This window comes from Erythrolamprus reginae, chromosome 2, assembly GCF_031021105.1.
Source record: "Erythrolamprus reginae isolate rEryReg1 chromosome 2, rEryReg1.hap1, whole genome shotgun sequence".
In the NCBI taxonomy this organism is placed as follows: Eukaryota; Metazoa; Chordata; class Lepidosauria; order Squamata; family Dipsadidae; genus Erythrolamprus; species Erythrolamprus reginae.
This window is the reverse complement of record NC_091951.1, coordinates 195,801,335-195,817,841: the sequence shown is the minus strand read 5'-3', so window position 1 is coordinate 195,817,841 and position 16,507 is coordinate 195,801,335. Positions and strand designations below refer to the sequence as shown.

The 16,507-nt window shown below is 43.6% G+C and overlaps 1 protein-coding gene across 1 annotated transcript in view; it reads left to right on the top strand.

Moving 5' to 3' along the window:
- Positions 1 to 563: 563 nt before the first annotated feature.
- The window catches only part of RAPGEF3 (Rap guanine nucleotide exchange factor 3), a 108,372-nt gene continuing 92,428 nt past the window's right edge, over positions 564 to 16,507 (top strand). The window contains exon 1 of the mRNA XM_070741018.1: positions 564 to 820. The gene's annotated coding sequence lies outside the window, so the exon portion shown is untranslated. The remainder of the gene's footprint in view (positions 821 to 16,507) is intronic.

Below are 16,507 nucleotides of genomic sequence, written 5' to 3'. Positions count from 1 at the left end.
TCAAGATGATTCTAGCTTCTGAGCATACACAGAATTGCACGAGGCGATGCACAAGTGCGCATGAGCGGAGTTCATACACGTGCATGAAACGTCATGATGCAAACCGGTGGAGAAAGTAAGTGGAACAACCCACCCCTGGCATGTATCCATCCTACTGTGGCTTGTACAACAAAACCATGATTAAATTAATCATGGCATAGCACAGCCTATGCATGTAACCAATACAATCTTTGGATTTCATTCTCACTGCAGAACTTATCCTGGAATAGATAGCTAGAAAGTTGGTGCCATATATTACATATGGATATACTTGGAGCATATGAGCTATTTTGTTCTTATGCTACATTCATTGTAAAGCTAAGTGCACATGGTTGCTGTGGCTTTTGCATTTCATAAATGTTTGGTCCCCTAGTTTGGTTTTTGCATTCTGTATATATATCTTTCTCTCTGAGCAAAGAAAAGCATTTAACTCACCTGAGCTGAGCTCCAACTAAGGATTATACATACAGTTTACAGCTGATAAACTCAGTTCTTGGTTAGCAAAGGTGACTTTCAGGGAGGTTACCCCTCCCACACGATCAATTTGAAAAGAAACAGCTTCTCAGGCGTGGCCTTCTTCTCCCTTCTCTTTGTGAAACCTGAAGCTTCTTCAGGACCCTCTGTGTCTTTGAGCCTCCCCCACCTTTCACTCTCTGGAAGAAAGGAGGCCAGCCTTTAAAAGGAAGAGATTGGATTGATTGCACCACTGGCTGGGGATAGCACGTACACCCATTCTCTGCAAGCCACAGGCAGCCCAATGCAATTATAGTCTCTCTTACAGGTAAGTTTGGGTTCTTGCTTGACTCATTATTTGGCCTTTGGTGCGGCTGTTGTACTCGCTAAGGGGAAAAAAGTTGTCTCCAACAGTATCCCTTCCCTTGGTCTGGGAAATTCAAGAACCTGTCCTCCTTTTCATCTGAATAATTGGGTTAAAATGGCTGGTTTTGTCCCTAAATTCGAGATGGCTTTAGGGTTTGTTTGTTTGTTTGTTTGTTTGTTTGTATCATGTTGTGCTTCTAATGTGCTTTTTCAACTGTGTGAAAAAGTTAAAAAGAAAAGAAAAATAAGATAAAAACAAAAAAAAGTTGGTGGAAAAGCAAAGAATTTGGGGGGGTTTTGGGGGAGGGTTATAAGTTTTTTTTATTTTTTTCTGCACCTTAAAACATACATAAATGGAAAAACGTATATCATCATAATCAATCATATCTGAAAATACACACGTACATCAATATCTAACTGTATACATCTAAAAACATCTTATATGATAAATTCATAGTCCAACAATTAAGTTATAGTTAAAATCAAAAGAAAGACTAACCTAATTTAAAGTAGAATAAAGAAAGAAAAAAAAGAGAACAATAATCCAGAATATATCAAAATGTTACATACATTTTCTCCATTTTCTAATACAGTGATCCCCCGCTCGTTGCGAGGGTTCCGTTCCAGGACCCCCCGCAACGAGCGGGTTTTCGCGAAGTAGCGCTGCGGAAGTAAAAACACCATCTGCGCATGTGCAGATGGTGTTTTTAACTTCCGCAGCGCTAGCGAGGAGCCGAAGATTGGGGGGCAGGGCGGCTGTTTTAAAATGTCGCCGCTGACATGGGGGGCTCGCTAGCACCCCCCCGAACCCCCAACCCGGGTTTGGGGGGGTGCTAGCAAGCCCCCCATGTCGGCGGGGATGTTTTAAAACACCCGCGCGGCTTTCCAATGAGTCCCGAAGACAAACGCAGAAGTTTGCCGTTTGTCTTCGGGACTCATTGGAAAGCTCCGATCGTTTTAAAACAGTTGCGCCATTCTACGCTGACTCCGGGCGAACTTCCCCGCTTTAGGAGTCAGCGGAAAACGGCGCGCCTGCTTGGCTTCGCTCGCCGCTGCTTGGCCCGGGATGCTGGGCCGAGAGGAGCCGGGCTTGATCCGCTGAGCCTGGCTGGTCCGGAAGATCGTAGCGCGCATTGGCTGCAGCGGCGAGCGAAGCCAAGCCGGCAGCAATGTCGCCACCGCTGCAGCCAACGCGCTGGGCCGAAAGGAGCCGGGCTTGAAGATCGCAGCGCGCGTTGGCTGCGGTGGCGAGGGCTTGCAATGGAGGGTGGAGGAAGCGGCCATGGGAGGGCGAGCTGCCTCAGGGAGGAGGATCGGGCGGGACCAGGTGGGGGCTGGAATTTCTCCGCTGGGAAGAAGCGGCCAGGGCGAAGGGCGGGCGAGCGGCGAAGGGCGGGCGAGCGGGTGCTGGGGAGGGCTTCTCGCCCTCCCGCCAGCAAGAGGGGGAGCGAACGGCGTGGGCAGGCGAAGGGCGGGCGAGCGGCAGCGAGGAGTTTGCGTGGGCGGTGGGGAAACTCCTCGCTGACGCCAGCAAGAGGGGGAAGACCCAGGGAAGCCGCCCAGCAGCTGATCTCCCGGTTGCCATCAACGCATGCGTGTCCATAGAAAAAACGGGCACGCATGCGTAGATGGTATTTTGACTTCCGGGTTGAAAAATCGCGAAGTACCCTGTTCGCAATGGTCGGGGACGCAATAAACGGGGGATCACTGTATTCATATTCTTTATGAACTCCTTTAAACTCCTTTAAATAAATGTTACATAATGTATCCAATATTGCCACCATTTCTCTTTTTGTCACCCAGGTCTTTGCAAATTTATTTCTAAATCTTTTAAATTGCTTTCAAATATAGAGAGTTGACAACAAAGAATTTGTTCATCAGATGAGAAATGGCCCATTCACACTTGGTCTTCTTCTTTTAGGTCCCTTAAGATAGGGTTTCTAAAGTTGATGTTATCAATTGCATCTATAACAAGGCTGGACAATCAGTAGCTCTCCAGGGGCAAATGCCCAACAGTTTTACCTGCATTGGAGTAGTTCAAGAACCCTTAGAGGTCTAGACCTTCATCCCTGTCTGTGTCATGTTTGGTTGGAACCGTGCCCTGGTTTTAATCTGGAAAGCTCCCAGAGCAGCTTCTATAATAATAAACAGTTTCTGAAAATACACAAGGAAGGGTGGGGGGAAACACACACAAAGAAACAGATGGGACAGGGAAAGGAAAAGGAAAACAAGGTACCTTTAGACAGCAGTTCTGAATGTTTCTTCAGTCCTATGAAGAAGAGCTATGTGATGTCCATAGAGAATTCCAGAGGACACCAATGTCCCCTACAACTACTGATCTTTTTTCTCAAGAGTACAAATGACCCAATACTCCCTAGATAAGTGATGGTGAATCTTTTTCCCTTGGGAGCCAAAAGCGTGTGCGCACACACGATCATGCCTGTGTGAGTGTCCAGATCCATAATTCAATACCTGGGAAGGGCGAATTTTTTTTATTTATATTTTATATTTTATATTTTATATTTTATATTTTATATTTTATATTTTATATTTTATATTTTATATTTTATATTTTATATTTTATATTTTATATTTTATATTTTATATTTTATATTTTATATTTTATATTTTATATTTTATATTTTATATTTTATATTTTATATTTTATATTATTTTATATTTTATATTTTATATTTTATATTTTATATTTTATATTTTATTTTATTTTATTTTATTTTTTTATTTTTTTATTTTTTATTTTATTTATTAGATTTGTATGCCGCCCCTCTTCGTAGACTCGCCTCCCCTCCCCCCCCGGAGCCCCTCTGGAGGCCAGAACTTCTGGTGGGCCTGCTAGGCCCGGTTTTCACCCTCCTCAGGCTCCAGAGGCTTCCCTGGAGCCCTGAGAGGACAAAAATGCCCTTCCCCATCCCCAGGAAGCTGAAAATGCCCTCCCAGAGCTTCTATGCGAGCCAAAAATCAGCTGACTGGTACGCACGTGCAGGCAGATATGGCTCCATGTGGCACCTGTGGCACCCATGCTGTAGGTTCGCCATCACTGCCCTAGAACAGGGATAGGCAAAGTTGGCTGTTCTATGACTTGTGGACGTCAACTCCCAGAATTCCTGAGCCAATCAGCTTAGGAATTCTGGGAGTTGAAGTCCACATGTCATAGAAGAGCCAACTTTGCCTACCCCTGCCCTAGAAGGAAAAGTCCTAGCAGCAAGTAATAATGGTGGTCCAGGAATTGCATAGAGTGTTTACATTCCCACCTGAGTAATTACTGACAGGAGCTTCCTTTCGTTTTTGAAGCTCCTTAAAGGTCAGCTAAGGAGAAACCTGACCAGGAGGTACAATCCATGTTCCTTCAGATTAGAACTTGTACCTAACATGGATGTACCCAGAAGTGGTATTCAGTCGGTTTGGGTGAACCAATAGTGGGCATTTTGACCACTTCAGAAAACCAGAAAATGACACCTCTGATTGGCCCCGCCCTCCAACCTCCTCCATTCCCTGTCCTATATTCATTTGTTTCTTAGCTTAGACCATTGTTTCCCAACCTTGGCAACTTGAAGATATCTGGACTTCAACTCCCAGAATTCCCCAGCCAGCATTCGTTGAAGTCCAAATATCTTCAAGTTGCCAAGGTTGGGAAACACTGGTTTAGACAATTCATTTGTCGGAGTGGATTGCCATGCCTCAGCTGAGTTAAATAACAGCTCAGCTCACCAGCGCTGATGGCGATGACAGTCTTTGACATAGAAACATAGAAGACTGACAGCAGAAAAAGACCTCATGATCCATCTAGTCTGCCATTATACTATTTTTTGTATTTTATCTTAGGATGGATCTATGTTTATCCCAGGCATGTTTAAATTCAGTTACTGTGGATTTACCAACCACCTCTGCTGGAAGTTTGTTTCAAGGATCTACTACTCTTTCAGTAAAATAATATTTTCTCATGTTGCTTTTGATCTTTCCCCCAACTAACTTCAGATTGTGTCCCCTTGTTCTTGTGTTCACTTTCCTATTAAAAACACTTCCCTCCTGAACCTTATTTAATCCTTTGACATATTTAAATGTTTCGATCATGTCCCTCCTTCTGTCCTCCAGACTATACAGATTGAGTTCATTAAGTCTTTCCAGATATGTTTTATGCTTAAGATCTTCCACCATTCTTGTAGCCCGTCTTTGGACCCATTCAATTTTGTCAATATCTTTTTGTAGGTGAGGTCTCCAGAACTGAACACAGTATTCCAAATGTGGTCTCACCAGCGCTCTATATAGCGGGATCACAATCTCCCTCTTCCTGCTTGTTATACCTCTAGCTATGCTGTCATGTTTTCAAGCAGCGTCTGTGGGCCAACCAAATGCAAGGAAGGTTTTGACCATGCGCAGATGAGGCGCGTGTACTCACATTTTTGGTGCCAATAAGTAAATTATGTGCATCAATTTGTTTTATTGAATTGAGAAGACTGCTTACTGTATTTTGAGGAGTATAAAACACATCTTTTCCCTCCCTAAAAGAGGCTGAAAATTTCGGTTCATCTCTCAATGTAGCTTTTACTAAGCTTTTTTCTCCCCCAGCCCTAATGAGGTGCTAACAATCTTCTCGGCTTCCTACTCCTGCCAAAGATTTTTTTTTTGAGCCCTAAGTCTTTGCAGGCTTGTTTTCATTCCTACTCCCTCCAAAAAAGTTTTTAAGCCCTAACCAGGGGATCAAATAATGTGCTGATGCTGACCAGACTAAGGACGCTAGACAGATGAATACCTGGTAGGCAGATTCCCCCACCCCTATTTTCCTCCTAAAAAACTAAGGTGTGTCTTATACTCCAAAAGATACGGTAACTCCCTAACATTTTGGACAGCCTACAACATTTAAAGATACTACAGAAACATTTTTATTTGTGTTTACTAAAAGTAGATAGTCCACATACACAACATTTTCAACATTCCTCGAAATCCCCTGCTATGAGAATAAAAAGTTGGTGGAGTTCAAAACAAGTTGTTTTTCAATTTTCTGGTAGGCATTTCAAGCTTGAAAGAGGAGCTGCCCTTAACTCAAAATGTAGTGGTAGGTTGCTTTTTTTCTGAAGATTTTGCACAATCCTAGTACCCTAGCTAGGTTGATTTTAAACATGGTTATGTATTCCCATCACAGCCAGGCTGAATTGGAGGGAATTTGTGAACCCCTTGTGTAATTAAAGATTCACCAGATTCTTTGTTAAACAAAATTATAGTGGTACCTCTACCTAAGAATGCCTCTACTTACGAACTTTTCTAGATAAGAACCAGGTGTTCAAGATTTTTTTTGCCTCTTCTCAAGAACCATTTTCCACTTACAAACCTGAGCCTCTGAAACTGTAACCAGAAAAGGAAGAGAGAAGCCTTCATGGGGCCTCTCTAGGAATCTCCTGGGAGGAAAGAGGGCCTCCACCCTCCCTATGGTTTCCCCAATCACACACATTATTTGCTTTTACATTGATTCCTATGGAAAAAATTGCTTCTTCTTATAAACTTTTCTACTTAAGAACCTGATCACAGAATGAATTAAGTTCGTAAGTAGAGGTACCACTGTAATTTGATAAAAATTACCGCTGGCATCCCCAAACTTTCAGAACTTGAATAGATTTGATGTTTCAAAACCCTCAGTTCTCTCCACTTAAATCCACCCACCATTGGGTGCTTAGGACCTACAGCCCCAGCAATCTACTGTTGATATTTCCATCAGGTGGTTCAGCCCGAATTTTCTTGCTATGAACGCACTGGCATTTCCATTGTATACTTGCTTATCTTTACAGCAGGGGTTTTTTTTGCTAACAATCTACCAATGTTAATGTGATTGGAGTGCTCCTGCTTGACAAAGAAGCAACACACCTTTGTATCAGAGGCTTTGAGTGCCAGCTCAATCTTGCCAGTCTTAGTTGACAACAACAATCAGAAAAGGTTTCATGAAATGTATTTCTCCCAGCTTTACCTGGGATAATAAGTGAAACCTGGGATCTTCATGATCATCACTTGGACTTCTAGCCCAGAGCCACCAGGTCTGAGTTGCTAGTTAGTAATAAAGCATTTCTTTACTGCTGTCTATTCAGACAAATGTTTACTGGTCAGGTCTGATAGCTGGGCTCATAAGTCAGCAGTTTGTTGGACTTAGTTTAGAAGTTTGTATAGCATATTACTGTTTTTTGGAGTATAAGATGCACTTTTTTCCTCCCTAAAAGAAGCTGAAAATTTGGGTGTGTCTGATACTCTTAATATAGCTTTTACTAAACTTTTTTTCCCCAGCCCTACCAAGGCGCTAACAATCTTACCAGCTTGCACTGGCTTGCAGGCTTTTTTTCATTGCTACTTGCTCCGAACAATAATTTTTCCAGACCTAACGAAGTGTTAACGATCTTCCCAGCTTGCAGGCTTTTGCATTGATATTCTCTCCAAAGATTTTTTTCCAGCCATAAGTCTTTGCAGGCTTTTTTCCATTGTTGCTCACTCGGAATAAGGTTTTTTTAAAGTCCTAACCAGGGAATAAAATAATGTGCTGAAGCTGACCAGACTAAGGATGCTAGCCAGATGAATACCTGGTGGGCAGATTTCCCCCCCCCCCCCCATTTTCCTCTCCAAAAACTAAAGTGCATCTTATACTCCAAAAAATATAGTACTATGATTTTTTCCCAATGATTTATAATAGGTATAAACCTTATCTCCTGGCTCTTCTCTAAATGATTACCAATCAAATTATTTCATTCATATTTTAATTCTCAGGTCTAGTTCCTTGAATATTTCAGAAGCTTCCTTTAGATATGCAGTAAGATTCTACTAGTTTTGATCTCCTTTAAAAAAATAAATATTGCTTTTACGTTACAACACTTGATGATATTGTAAACATATCTCCCCCCACTTTTTTTCCTCCTTGGAAATTAATACTGTAGGTCTTATATAATGAACTGCTGCTTTTATGCCAAGGCTGAACCTTATGCAAGAGTCTGGCATTCTAGTGATAAGGATTTGGCACTTAGTAGAAAAGTTATAGCTGGGGCTGCTCTCAAAGAATGACTAAGCCCGCATCTCATAGTAACTTATCATACTACAGGAGATAAAGGGAAAGAGAATCAAGCTGAATAGGGACCAGGGAAATGCTATATTTGGAAACCATGCCAGGGGAAGGACCACAGTTCTAATGGGAGCATCTGTGTCGCATGAGAAACGTCTGAAATTTAAATTCTTGGGCATCTCCAGTAAAAAATCAGGCAGAAGCTGATGGAAAATAATTTCTTCCTCCTTCTCTTGAGATCCAGGTCCAGGCAGTAGGAGAACCGCTGGATTTGATATGTCTTCATGTTTCTTTTGTTAGATCACTCAGGCTGCTAAATATTCTTAGGCTATTTATATTTACTTACCACCAATACACTGGGAGAATCAATAATATACTGTAGCTTGTTTTGGTATCAGCTTAGTGTTTTTTACAAAGTCAGTCACTGTGATTTGTAAGCCATGCTATATGGCTTAGTGTATAGGGTATGCCAGAACAAGGGATCAGGAAAGGTTATAATCTAGTTCAGTGATGGCGAACCTATGGCATAGGTGCCAAAGGTGGCACACGGAGCCATATCTGCTGGCACGTGAGCTGTTGCTCTAGCTCAGTGTTTCCCAATCTTTTTTGAGCCGCGGCACATTATTCACCATGCAAAATCCTGGGGAACATTGAGCGGTGGGGGTGGGGCAAAAAAAAGTTTGGACAAAAAAATATCTCTCTTCCTCCCTTTTGCTCTATTTCTCTCTCTCCCTCTTTCTCTCTCTCCCTTCCTTCCTCTTTCTTTCCCCCTCTCTCTCCATCTCTCTTTGTTTCTCCCTTCCTTCCTCTCTTTTTTGCCCTCCTCTCTCCCTCCTTCCCTCCCTCAATGTCTTTCCCTCACAGCTGACCACCCTGGCGCTGCCCCACGGCTACTGCCCACTGCCGCTGCCGCCGCCATCACTCTCCCGCTGTGCGCCGCCCTCCCGCTGCCGCCGCCCTCCCACCAGGCCCCAAAGCTCATCTGCTGCCGTCGCCAGGAAAGCTCCAGCCGGGCGGGGCGCTGCAGCTGCCAGAAAACTTGGAAGGCACAAATAATGAAGCTCAGGTTCCGGTCTCACAACTTTTTGATCTTCGCAAAAAGTTGCGAGACCAGAAGCTGAGCTTTTTTCTTCGCGGCACACCTGACCATGTCTCGCAGCACACCAGTGTGCCGCGGCACACCGGTTGGGAAACACTGCTCTAGCTCAGCTCCAATGTGCATACGTATGCTGGCTAGATGATTTTTGGCTTGCACAGAGGCTCTAAAAGGGCAGTTTTGGCTTCCAGAGACCCTCTGGGAGGAGGGGGAGAGTGTTTTTACCCTCCCCTGGCTCCAGGGAAGCATAGTGGGCCCACCAGAAGTTGTTGTTGTTGTTGTTGTTATTATTATTATTACTACTACTACTACTACTACTACTATTATTATTATTATTATTATTATTATTATTAATTAGATTTGAATGCCGCCCCTCTCCATACACTCAGGGCGGCTCACAGCAATAATAAAAACAATGTACAATAACAAATCTAACATTTAAAAATATCTAAAAACCCCTTATTTAAAAACAAGACATACACACAAACATACCATACATAAATTATATAGGCCTGGGGGAGATGTCTCAATTCACCCATGCCTGACAGCAGAGGTGGGTTTTAAGGAGTTTACGAAAGTTGGGAAATAGGCCATTTCGGTCCTCCAGAGGGCTTCCAAGGGGTGGGGGGAGCTGTTTTTCCCCTATGCAGGCATTGAATTATGGGTGTGGGCATTTGCGCATATGTCATACAGCGTGCACTCACGCTCTTTCAGAACCTGAGGAAAAAAAGTTCACCATCACTGATCTAGTTTATAATGAAACCGATAACGTACGAGCCTTTGACAATAGAAAGTGCTGCCCTTGAAATAATAATTTAAAAAACCAAACATGTAAAGCCATGTAAGGAATACAAGTTCAAAGAGGCAAAATCCCAATGCTTAGAAGGCAGCAGGTACATCTTTCTTTGCCCACTTCCTTCAAGCAGCTGAGTACAGCTGACAGCCAAGATTTTATCAGCGTCGGAGCCAACCTTGCCATAATTGTCTAATCTACCCGTCCCATCTCATTCATGACGGTAAGAACCTGGCATGAAATAGGACCAAACGGCAGCTCTCATTTTGTGATGAAACCTGATGCTTGAGTATTTACCTTACTGATCAGTCGGGTTTAGGGCTGCACGGGATCACTGAATCCCGTGATTTGTGGCTGGCATCACATCATTTCAACGGGTGATTTGACTTGCAAGGTGGTGGCACTTCATAGCAGGACTGGTTCGGTTGGGTGGCTTCTTTATGTGCTCACGTGACTCTAGTTTCAACTTGACAATCAAAACTTAATAAGGTTTGCAAACCGCCCTGTTGATCGAAACGGGGATTATAACGACTCTGAATTTGATGGAAGGTAATTTATTTCCTGCGTTAAGGAAGTGAACATAACGTGCCGGGGCAAGTCCATTTTGTAACTGCTTCTCTTTCTGATTTTTACAATCCCTGACAGATTGTAAGTTGACTCCTAAGTTAAATTCATTAGCAAATAACCATTGGTAACAATGATGCTTCTGTATAACTGCATCTTAACCTAGCCTTCAGTTGAGGAAGTCACAGTATACCGAATCACACCATGCATTATATGTTGTGCAATCTAAGCCTTAGATGTCAACACCGGAGCTGCATTGAATTCCCATTATTTTAGATTTGCTTAATCACATGTCACATTTCAGTTGGCATACCTTTTAGGGGCACATACATTCTAAGTTCATTTACTATTTATCATTTGCATTTCCTTCATTAGTAGTCCAGTCTCCAGTGATTCCTTCTTTAAATAGTCTTTCCACTGAATCAGCTTTGTAAGTAGTGGCACATTGACCTCTTAGTAAATACGGTTCAGGAGGGAAGTGTTTTTAATAGGAAAGTGAATACAAGAACAAGGGGGAACAATCTGAGGTTAGTTAGGGGATCGGACCAGAATATCTCCGGGACCGCCTTCTGCCGCACGAATCCCAGCGACTGGTTAGGTCCCACAGAGTTGGCCTCCTCCGGGTCCCGTCGACTAAACAATGTCATTTGGCAGGACCCAGGAGAAGAGCTTTCTCTGTGGCGGCCCCGACCCTCTGGAACCAGCTCCCCCCAGAGATCAGAACTTCCCCCCACCCCCCTTGCCTTTCGTAAAGTTCTTAAGACCCATCTCTGCCGTCAGGCATGGGGGAACTGAGACATATCCCCCGGGCCTATGCAGTTTATACATGGTATGTTTGTGTGTACGCTTGCTTTTAATAATGTGGTTTTTAGTGTTTTTTAAATTATTAGATTTGTTCTTACATTGTCTTTGTTATTGTTGTGAGCCGCCCCGAGTCTACGGAGAGGGGCAGCATATAAATAAATAAATAAATAAATAAATAAATAAATAAATAAATAAATAAATAAATAAATAATAAATAAATAAGAACAGAAGCAACATGAGAAAATATTATTTTACTGATAGAGTAGTAGATGCTTGGAACAAACTTCCAGCAGACACGGTTGGTAAATCCACAGTAACTGAATTTAAACATGCCTGGGATAAACATATATCCATCCTAAGATAAAATACAGGAAATAGTATAAGGGCAGACTAGATGGACCAGGAGGTCTTTTTCTGCCATCAATCTTCTATGTTTCTACCTTACACGAAGGTAACTCGATTTCATTGAGGGATGCATCAGGTTTGTGTTTGACCTCAGGTGGAGGGTGTGGCCAGCCTGACATCATTTATGTCAGGGATGTATGTGATGGCCCAAGTGCTCTGCCAGCAAAAAAACGGGCTCAGGAGCTCTGTTTTTAGCTCCGATGGCCTCCTGCAACCCTCTGCCAGTGAAAACGGAGCTCGGGAGGGCTGCATTTTCACTGGGAGAGGCACTATGGGCCGGTCCTTTGCTGTTCTAGGACAGCTCTGTGGACCAGAGCTAAGCACCCCATGAGATGACCTTGAGTTTGACGCCCCGCCTTACGAGCTTGCTGAATTTCCCCGATAAACTCCTGCAAATCAACTCTGCAAATTGTAGATCCTTCTATCAGATAAGGAAGAAAGCCTCCAGCTGAATCAGAGATGTAGCACCATTAATTCAGTTAAAAATTGAAGCTCATGCTCCTGAATTTATGTTTATTGGGCTGCGTTATTATTAGTTAGGGAAAATAGAAACACTTAAAAAAAACACCATGTGATTGCAAAGATATTGTAGGTCAGTAGACACCAGCAATGTAACAGACTGGCCCAAAGTCTTGGCAAAACTGGAACTCAGATTGTTTAACATGAAGCTTTCACCACTACATAAAACTGGGTCTCTTTGCTATAGTGTGCAACAGACAAACCATAGAAGCTTTCTGTTTAGAACAAACTACAGTTCTATTATTCTTAATTATTTTTGTGGCTGGCGTCAGTGTGGACTCTTGGTGACTGCCTGGACAGGTTTCTGTAATTTTCTGGGCAACGTTTCCAAATCTTGGTTTGCCATTCCCTTGTTTGCTAGATCTGAGAGAGAATGATTGGCTCAGGATCATCCCACTGGCTTCGTGCCCAAGGTGAGAGTGGAACTCACGGTCTCGAGATGTCTAGCCTGATCCTTGAACCGCAACACTAAACTGGTTCTCACATATGATGATTCCTTGCACAGTCAGCCAATGTTTAGGACTGGATAATTGTTATTGCACAGCTTGTTGAGTGTATTAGTCCATGCATGTTCTATGCCTGTAATGGTGACAAGCGGAGCCATATTTGCCAGGATGGGAGCCATTGCTGTAGATCGGCTCCAGCACATGTGTATTGCCCAGCTGACCACACCTCCCTTCCCTCCCAGGAGTTTCCACTGCCCATTTTGAGGTCAGTACAGGGCTTGTGCAGAGCCTCTGGGAGGGTGTTTCTGGCCTCTGCAGGGCCTCCAGGGCTGTGAGGGAAGACTGTTTTTGCCTTCCCGAGGCTCCTATAAAGCGTCTGGAGGCAAAAAACCCCCCACCCCATTGTGCCATCGCATGCTAAAAGTGGGGGAATGCAGAGGTCGTGAGTGCATGCACAGGGAAGATGTATTGAATTATGGGTATGAGAATGCACCAAACGTGGGGGCCCCTGTACTCCACCCAATTTTGGCACGCAACGGCAAAAAGGTTAGCCATCATTGTTCTACGCTATGTTTAACCATAGCTGTTTGAATAAACCACGTTTCCAGGGTTTGGAGATGTAAACCACAACGAGGGAGCTCCACCACATGCTATCCCACAGCAAAGCAGGCAGCATTGTGATTTGGAAGGTTAAAAAAAAAGTCTACTGCCATTTTGTGGCCCGGTGTTGCTCAATGCCCTCCTTATAATCAAACAACCCTGTTTTGCAGGTTGCTCTAAGGCATTGCTTCTCATTTTGTATTATGCCCCCCTCCCCCTGAAGACGTAAATATTTTGTGTCTCAACTATCTGCCAGGGATTATTTGCAATATTCAGCATGTTTTTGCTGAAGAAGCTCAAGCGGTTTATCAGCACTATTGGGGTGTAAAGTGTTTAAGTGCTGCCTTAATTTATTTGGCTTCATCCCGTTGGCTGCCAACATTTTTAAAGACAGTAAATATACTGGTCTTTCCTCGTCTACCACAATGAAACCAAGCGCTACATATGCTTCCTCATCATATTTCCTCATCTTAGCTTTTGAGAGACTCACATTTGTCTCATTATCTCCGTCTCTCTTTCCTCCTTTCTTTTCATTCCTGTTAAATATTTTTCCATGGTGTCTTGCTATCTGCACTTTATATCTCCTGCTCTCTGTGTTATTGTTTGCTGAAAAACCTCCCCTATTCCCTGCTGCTGCAAAAAAAGCACATTCTCTGGAGTCACACACTCCCCCTGGCATCACTCTGCACCCTCCTGGGGGGGGGGGCACCCCACAATTTGAGAAGCAGCGCTCTAAGGGTTCAACACACACCATGTTGGGAACAAAAAGGCAATCCAGTACAAACAGTAGGACAATAATAAAGAACAGGAGGGGGAAATGGAACAGCCAGGGTAGTGTGTGTGTTTGTATACACCACTTCCAATGTCGAAAAGGACCGTGGAGACCCAAGTTCAAGTTTTCCCTAGTCGCAGAAGCCCCTACCTCACTCCCTCACCATAGTAACCTCCCAAGTTGAAGGTTGTGAGTGTAAAAACGGAGCTCCTGAGAGGAAAAGTCAAGTCATTCCCCCAAAAACAGAAAGAGAAGATCTGTGTAGAATCATCAAGGAGATTGTGAATTTGATCCTACTGCTTGGGCAGGGGGTTGGGCTAGATCAGTGTTTTTCAACCAGTGTGCCGTGGCACACTAGTGTGCCGCGAGACATGGTCAGGTGTGCCGCGAAGCTCAGAGAGAGAAAGAAAACAAGAGAAAGAGAGAGAAAGAAAGAAAGAGCAAGAGAGAGAGAAAGAAAACAAGAGAGAAAGCAAGCAAGAGAGAGAAGGAAAGAAAGAGAGAGAGAAAGAGAACAAGAGAGAAAGAAAGCAAGAGAGAGAGCAAGAGAGAGAAAGAAAGAGAGAGAGAGAGAGGGAGGGAAGGTGGGAGAAAGAAAGACATAGAGGGAGGGAGGGAGAAAGAGCAAAAAAGAGGAAAGAAGGAAGAGAGAAAGAAAGGGATGGAGAGAGAAAAAAAGAGGGAGAGAAAGAGGGAGAGAGAAATAGAGCGAAAGGAAGAGAGAATTTTTTTTGTCCAAACTTTTTTTAGCCGCCCCCCTCCCCTCAATGTGCCCCATGGTTTTGTAAATGTAAAAAATGTGCCGTGGCTCAAAAAAGGTTGAAAACCACTGGGCTAGATGACCTTCAAAAGTCCCTTCCAACTCTGTTAATCTGTTAACAGGTCGGCCCATGAATGTATGGATGGCTGTAATTATTTTAAATTGAAACGTTTTTATATTGATTCCTGTTTATTTTTGTTGTGAGCTGCCCCGAGTCCCTAGGGCAGTGATGGCAAACCTATGGCACAGGTGGCACACGGAGCCATATCTGCTGGCACCCAAGCCGTTACCCTAGCTCAGTTCCAATATGCACGTGTGTCAGCCAGCTGATTTTTGGCTCACCCGGAGGCTCTGGGAGGGCATTTTCGGCTTCTGGAGAGTCTCTGGGGGGATGGAGGAGGGCATTTTTGCCTTCCCCAGGCTTCAGAGAAGCCTCTGGAGCTTGGAGAGGATGAAAAATAAGCATACGAGGCCCACAAGAGGTTGGGAAATTGGCTGTTTGAGGCCTCCAGAGGGCCTCTGAGGTGGGGGATGGGGGAGGCCATTTTTGCCATTGCCAGGCATTGAATTATGGATGTGGGCACTTGTGCATGCGTGATAACACAGCACACACACTTTCGGCACCCGAGGAAAAAAAGGTTTGCCATCACTGCCTTAGGGCAATGCTGGCGAATCTTTTCCCCTCGGGTGCCAAAAGCGCATGCAGGCACACTATTGCACTCGTGCGAGTGCCCACACCCATAGTTCAATGTCAGGGGAGGGCAAAAACAGCTTACCCTGCCCCCCTCCCCCCCGAGGCCCTCTGGAAATCAGAAAGGGACCATTTCTTGACTCCAGAGGCTTCCATAGATCCTGTAGAGAGCAAAATTGTCCTTTTTGTAGAGAGCAAAAATGTCCTACCCCATCTGCCAAAAGGCCCTCTGGAAGCTGAAAATGTCCTCTCCGAGCCTCTGCATGAGCCAAAAATCAGTGGCTAGATCGCACATGCGCACTGGAGCTAAGCTAAGGCAATGGCTTGTGTGCCGGCAAGTATGCCTCTGCGTGCCACCTGTAGCACACATGCCATAGGTTCATCCTCACTGCCCTAGGGAGTTGGCGGCATAGAAATATAATACAATACATTACAATAACAATACAATACAATATACTGCTCAAAAAATAAACTATATAGCTGGATAGAAAAGAAAAAAGAACCAAATTAACGTTTAAGAAAAAGAAAGAATAGTTGAAACAGAAATGTAACATATTAAATTGATTGGCTTTGTGCTTGTTTTATGTTTGTAAGTACCTTGGTATGTTTTTGGTGTTTTTTGTTTTGCTGTGTTTTCATTATTGAAATAAAATTTAAACAAACAAACAAATAAATAAATAAAGGGAACACTTGAAGAACACATCCTAGATCTGAATGATTGAAATCTTCTCATTGAATACTTTGTTCTGTACAAAGCTGAATGTGCACAACAGCATGTGAAATTGATTGTCCATCAGTGTTGCTTCCTAAGTGGACAGTTTCATTTCACAGAAGTTTGATTTACTTGGAGTTATATTGTGTTGTTTAAGTGTTCCCTTTATTTTTTTGATCAGTGTATAATACAATACAATACAATACATACATACATATTTTTTTTTTAAATGGTTTTCTAGCCCACTCTGGCGGTGATAGGCTCAAAAGCAACGAGGCAGGCCTGATTTTTGAGAAGACTTCTCGATTTCTGAAATTTTTCCAGGGCGGGGGTCGGCTTAATGACTTCTTGGCAGCTTTTCCTCAGGAGAGCCCCCTAAAGCCGGCGGCCGCTTTGTGAGCTCGAGACTCGCTCTAACAGAAAAGGTCGCCGCCTG